At 39.0% G+C, this 6,195-nt stretch overlaps 1 long non-coding RNA gene across 1 annotated transcript; it reads right to left on the bottom strand.

Annotated features, from left to right (window-relative positions):
* Positions 1 to 2,474: 2,474 nt before the first annotated feature.
* LOC146179762 (uncharacterized) lies at positions 2,475 to 5,331 on the bottom strand. The gene is made up of 3 exons (XR_014700943.1): positions 5,007 to 5,331; positions 3,917 to 3,976; positions 2,475 to 2,678 (listed from the first exon to the last, which is right to left on the bottom strand). It is a non-coding gene; the product is annotated as an uncharacterized LOC146179762 (long non-coding RNA).
* Between the last annotated feature and the right edge of the window lie 864 nt (positions 5,332 to 6,195).

The following is a 6,195-nucleotide window of genomic DNA, read 5'->3' on the forward strand; positions in this document are numbered from 1 at the left end:
CATGTGCTCATGCTCCAAGTGAAATATAAACTGCCGACTGAACTTAGAAGGCCGCATTTAATGAGAGAGTGGTCTAATATAATGATTTCTTTTCATCAGTGACAACATGAGAACTCCATACGAGAGCTGCAATGATGCTCATAGGTGGCAGTAGAATTCCCAAACAGCCAAAAAATATGCTTATAAAATACCTTTAAGTGAGGGATTTCTCTTCTATGTACTCTTTCAGCAGAAGAATTAAGATGATTTATTTATCTTATTTCTGTACTGTTTGCCAGGCATGGGTAAAAAAATGGTTGTAGTAACTTTCCAAAAAGTGGGCAAGGTAACCTTATAAAGTGAAATAAAAATTGTGGTTCCAGTTACAGAAATAAGCATAATGCATAATAATAAGCCTTAGCAGCCTAAGTGCCATAATGCCTAATACACCACAACAGTGAAGCCGGTTAAGCAGCTTCATGATTTACTGAAATATGAAATAGCTGTCATTGAAAAAAGCAATCTACAAAATCTTAGCGGCGTATTCAGATAAGAACTGTAATGGAGGTCCTATGACCATTTTTTGTTTTCAGTGAAACTGTTATATGTGGTGGGCAATTGTCTCGGCACAAATATGGGCTTTAGTTTTGCAAGGTGTGGTGTAGTTTCCTTGGGAAAAAATCGTATATCACTACAGGTGAAAAACGCAGTTTTGCTATTTAAAAATGTTGAAAGTTTGGAGACCTGCTGCTAGCATACTAAAAGTTTGTCAGCTATTCTTTTTATCCATTAAATGAAAATTTTACTTTTATGGGAGTTATTAAAAACATGTTTTGTTGTTGCCGTTGTAGTGAAACATCCGGAACTTTGCTCCATTTTCAACCTTAAATAGGGGGCATGATGCATCATATTTCTTTATGAAGCCTTTTCCGTTCATGAATCAGATAATTTCCTTATTTTCAGGCAAAACAGAGAGCTCTAGACTGCTCTGTGTGTTCTCCACAACAAATAAAATTTGCCCAAGATTTGAAAACCGCAAAAATGCACAAATTTGATTTCAATTATTTTTTAAATATCATCATCGATTTTCATGAAAATCCCTCTCAAGAATACTCAATACTTAATAAATATTACGGCTTGAAAAAGGGTTGCATTCTATTGTTTAAAATTATAAAAGTTCAAAATTGAGCACTGGTTTTGAAGCTTGTTAATATTCAGCCCTACATTCTGGCACAACTAAATAAAGTGTTGCCACTAAAACTCTTTCTGCACATTACCCTGACCTAGTTCTCTATTTCTCAAAAAATTGGAAGTTCTAGACTTGTTTGTTCTCTCTCCATATCATCTTGCATTCGGCAAAAATTTGAAATTATCAAAAACAGACAACTGTGACTTGAATTTAAAAAACTACAGCATCTTATTTTTCTTGACATAAACACTGACACTGACACATAACTGACATAAAAACAATCCTAAGTACTTTAAAAATATCAAGTACAAAAATGTGTTCTGCTATGTAAGCTAAAGATATAAAAATAAATATAAAACTGAATGCGTATTCTCTCTGTAGATGTGCTTATGGCTTATTCTTAAGAAGTAGGAGTCAAAAGTTCAATTTATTATTTGCTGAATTTAGTTAGATTTTATCTTATGCAATATCCAAAGCCTTCTCAATGTTTATAAAGTCACTTTCTGCTTGTTGGTAGTGTTGATGATTGCTTGAAGTGGATTAAATTCGCTATTGCTTAAAATTTCATGGGAGAACGCCAGGACTGTTTAACTTGTTTCTATATGGTATTTTTTTTTTTTCAAGGTGCTTCCAATTTTGCGTGAAATTAAGGAAATAAGCAAAGAACCTGAATAATAAACAGAAAACGATTTTAACGCTAACGACATAGCACATCATGCCCGTATTTAAGTTTGAAAATAGACTTTTTTGTAGCGCGCTGCTTCTGGAGTAATTTTTGCGATCTTTTACTAACTCAAGTGCAACAGAAAAGCAGGTTTTTAATCATTCTCATAGAGGTAAAGGCTGTATAGATTCAGTGGGTAAAAAGGGATGGATGACAAAGTTTCTGTACGCTAGCAGCAGGTCTCCAAAGTTGCAACTTTCTGTAAGGGCAAAAATGGCATTTTTGGCATTTTCCACCTGTTTTCCACAGGTATTCAATTTGCCCAGCCTTTTTTAGTGCGCCAGCACAAAATGGCCAACACCCAAATGTATCTTCAATAGAGCAGGAAATAAGAGTGAGTTAAGTGAAGATTTTGTATTCTGTAAGTTCCAACTACAATAAAACTTTTCAGATAAATTGCACGGAATGCAGGCAGGCTGCTATGTGTGGTCTATGGTTTAGTTCCACGTCTCCTGATAGGCTATGTAGGTGTATGAATTACGCTAATCAGCAACAAATGCCAATGGTAAAGAAGGTGATATATCAAAATTAAGAATTGTTTACCAGTTTCGTAACTAACCTGAGTTGAAAACATGACTGCATGACTCCATTCTCTCTAGTTGCACATCCCAAGCAGTTGCAGGTGGGTGATGGCTTGCATAAATATGCCAGAGCTCAGAGGGTGTGCAGCAGGGCAGTCGACAGGCAAGAAATGGTCTGAAGCTGGATCCACAGAATGCACTGCAGCTTGAGCCACCTTGTCCTTGTCAGTGATGAGTGGTGACATAGAAGAGGGTTCCAAAGTAGCTGCAGGTAAAGTAGACAAGCATGTATTACAAAAGACTGATCAGCAGTAATAATGGCATTGGCATGCCCTAAATTGCAATCAGATTTGGCGAAAAAGTATTCTGAAACATGTAAAAGTAAGTTACATATTCAGTTATATAACCACTCACAAAAATATACTCCACAGCGTGCAGAGAGAAACTGGAGCACATTATGCAAATGTTGATGCCCCATTCTGCAGAATATTCCTCCCTTTGCTGAAATATTACAAGCAATAACTTTTTGTTTCCCAGAAAAAAAAAAAAATCAGAAATAGTATTTGCCACAAATTCTGCTAACTTTTTGCAGGCGCTTTGAAGCTACATGAGTGCCAGTACAACACAGGCATTGCCAGAGTTCTAACACATGCAGATCTTTGTATACTGGACCACAGAAGGAATGAAAAAAAAAAAGCCTATTCAAGCCTATTATTTGGTGTTTAAGAAAGTTGTTTTTAAATATCCTGGCAGAAACTGCGGAAGGAAACCAATTGATGAGATGTCATCCATTAAGTTCAAAAAACAATAATGACAGCATAAAATTCAATTGTGAATGTGAAACCTTACTTTCGGTACAAAAAAAAAATGGAGATGTGAATATCGAACAGTATGAATGGGATCTAAAGAAAATCTAGCAAAGGCCACTTATCAATGGGGCTTGGTATACTTCCTTTAAGAATACGGTGCGTACTTATTTTTATAAAAAAATTGTTCTTTATTGCAAGGCATACTATCACACGAAAGAAAGAAAAGAGAATGCGAGCCATAAAACCGAGGAGGTTAAGTTTTCAAAATTTACGGACTAAACAAAAATGAAAAAAAAAATCTAGAGAATATGCACTCCATTTTTTCTGCTTCTAGAGCGGTTTGTCAATCTTAATCTCAATTTGCTCGCAAGACTCGTAAAGCGATGTTTTACTTACCACGAAATCCATAGCTTGTGTCGTGCAAGAACAGCTCCAGGAAGAGGCCAATTTGAAGCCATGACTGCGATCGATCGGCCGGAGCCCAAAGCAAGCACAGTACGAAAACAAAACGAAAAGAAAATGCTGATTCAAAACCAAACGCAGAAACTGGAAACAAAGAAACTAGCTGGCCTACATTATGGCTCTTGTAACAGGCAAATAGAACTGCTCCAAATAGTAGATTTAAGGAAAAGAGCAAAGAAAGTAAACATTTGGTCAGAACAAAACATATAGCAACACTGTAACAGCAACTTACTGCACGCTTTCTGGCCTAGAATCCAAGCTGTTAGCTTCTACTTGAATGCAGAAGCATCACCTGCAAATATCCATTCATTGTAATGCCCACTACCGACAACACAAAATATAAAGGACTGTAGGAAACAGATGTAAAAACCATAAGAAAAGCATCACAACCCAAAAGCAAGACTTTACACTCCAGGCAAGCGGATACAAGACCCTCACGATAAAAACAGCTTATGATGCGATTTTGGAATCGGTTTATTGATTCCTCGTACAAGCGAGAGGAGGCAGTGACTAAAGGCTATGTGAAAGCCTGATAGAGGTCCCTGCCTCCCCCCCCCCCCACCCGCAGAAATTAAATATGTAAATCCTGATGGGGAAAAATAACATTGGTTGGGCATAGTAGCCACTCAAAATGGTGCTTTGTAAATTATGCGGATTAATGTCCCGCAGAGGCAAATGGGATATGATCATACAGGATGACTAAAGAATATTTCTAGACCTCAGTAAATTCGCTACGCGCACTCACAAGGCACCATAGCCCCCATGTGCTTCTCCATTTCACCTCTAACATGCTACCTAGGGGTGATCAACGGAGAGGAAAAGCCGCGATAACGGATGGGACAGTGGTTTGAGTTCCTACGTCCGCAAAGTGCTAGCGTTATCTCGAAAGTCAGCTAAACATTTTATGTACAAACATACTGTGTATCCTTTACTTTGCCCCATAACGTGAACTAGCACGAATAGAAACCAGTTTCGAGGCCGAGAGACTTTGACAAATCAGTGCTCATCACCCAACTTCCAAGAAAATTTCGTTTCGTGAACCTCCTGCGCGTAAAGCCAGGAAGCCCAGTACGCTTATATTTTATTTATTTTTTTTTTGTAAGGAAGGAGTCCTATTTTCTTGCGGCAAATCTGCGAACATAACCGCCGCGACATCCAACTTCATGAGCGATAACATTTTTGCAGTCAGCTGAAATCAAGCGCGTTCCGTTCCCGCCCGTTCTGTCACGTTCCAAAACAAACGACAAACAGTGCAGCATTGCGGTAGGCCATTGTTACTGTTCCCGCACTGCCCGCCTCGGAATGTGATTGAATATGCTTACCTTTACGGACGAATGCATGAGCCGTGCTCAAAGCTGTTCGCCTTCGCACCACCATGCCGAACCAACAAGTGTGGGTTCAGTTGGTCACGCAGAAAAACTTTTCCACGCCTTCTTCCTTCGAACCTCTAAAACTTGACACGGTGAACCAACAAATACGCTTGAGCAAAACAAAGAGCACGAACACTGAAAACTAACCGGCACGACAAATGCCCGTTTGCCCGAAACATCACCTACCGACGGCACTTCACAGGCGTACACACTTCTGCAACAATTATGCACTCGAAACGCAGCAGATTTCATGACGGTTCGCAATCGATGCTGCAGATTAACGGCCGTCGAAACGTGGTCACATCAGCAGCGTGCAAGCGGCCATGTTGGCGAGAGGAAGGTAGCTTGGGTAACTACCGGCGACCGCCTGGTGGTGAAATGGTAAAAGCATAGTTCGTTTCTGTTTCAGTTTCGTTACAAAAAATGAAACTTGAGTGTGTTCTGTTTTTTAGTGTTATTTCTAGTGCCGTATTTTGGCATAAAGGCATAATAACAGCAGCAGAAATCAGTGCAATACCCAGGAAATTGCCAGTTGGGGGCAATGTGAAATAACGACCTGCTGCTTGCTTTGCAGTGCGTTTGAAAAGTGCACGTGCCAGTTCAGATGACATTAAAACGATTATCTTTTTCCGGTGATGGATTAGCGAAGCCGAACAAAGTGCACATGAAATTTTGTTGTAGAAAATCAGTAGTTTTGAAAAAGAGGCAACTGTCTGAAATATATAATCGGCAGCACAGTAAATGAAGCAGCAGAATTGGAACCCGAGTAGGAAGTCCATTGTCTAGGTATTGTGCGCAGCAGTGTCTCGCTATGCGTGCAGGTAATACGGTGCTGAACAAAGCTGCCTGGTAGATGTGCCGACAAAGATTAGAAGACGCAGATAACTCTCTCTTTCTTTTTATAATCAGTACAATTTTTCATGCACTACCTAAACCAGTACTGATTGTATTTTGCTGATGCAAAGGTCATGTGAATGATATGTGCATGCTAACTGCAATGCATTTAAAAAAATTGAACTAATCAACTTTCCTAACTGATTAAATATCTATACAAACGTTCAATATTTTCTGTGCTTACCGTCGCTCAATTCCACTTTATTTTTTCGTGATAGATATTAAGAACGGCGCTTTGTGACGTGTA

The sequence above is a fragment of the Amblyomma maculatum genome, chromosome 9 (genome assembly GCF_055883805.1).
Source record: "Amblyomma maculatum isolate TAMU_Amacu chromosome 9, ASM5588380v1, whole genome shotgun sequence".
Taxonomy (NCBI): Eukaryota; Metazoa; Arthropoda; class Arachnida; order Ixodida; family Ixodidae; genus Amblyomma; species Amblyomma maculatum.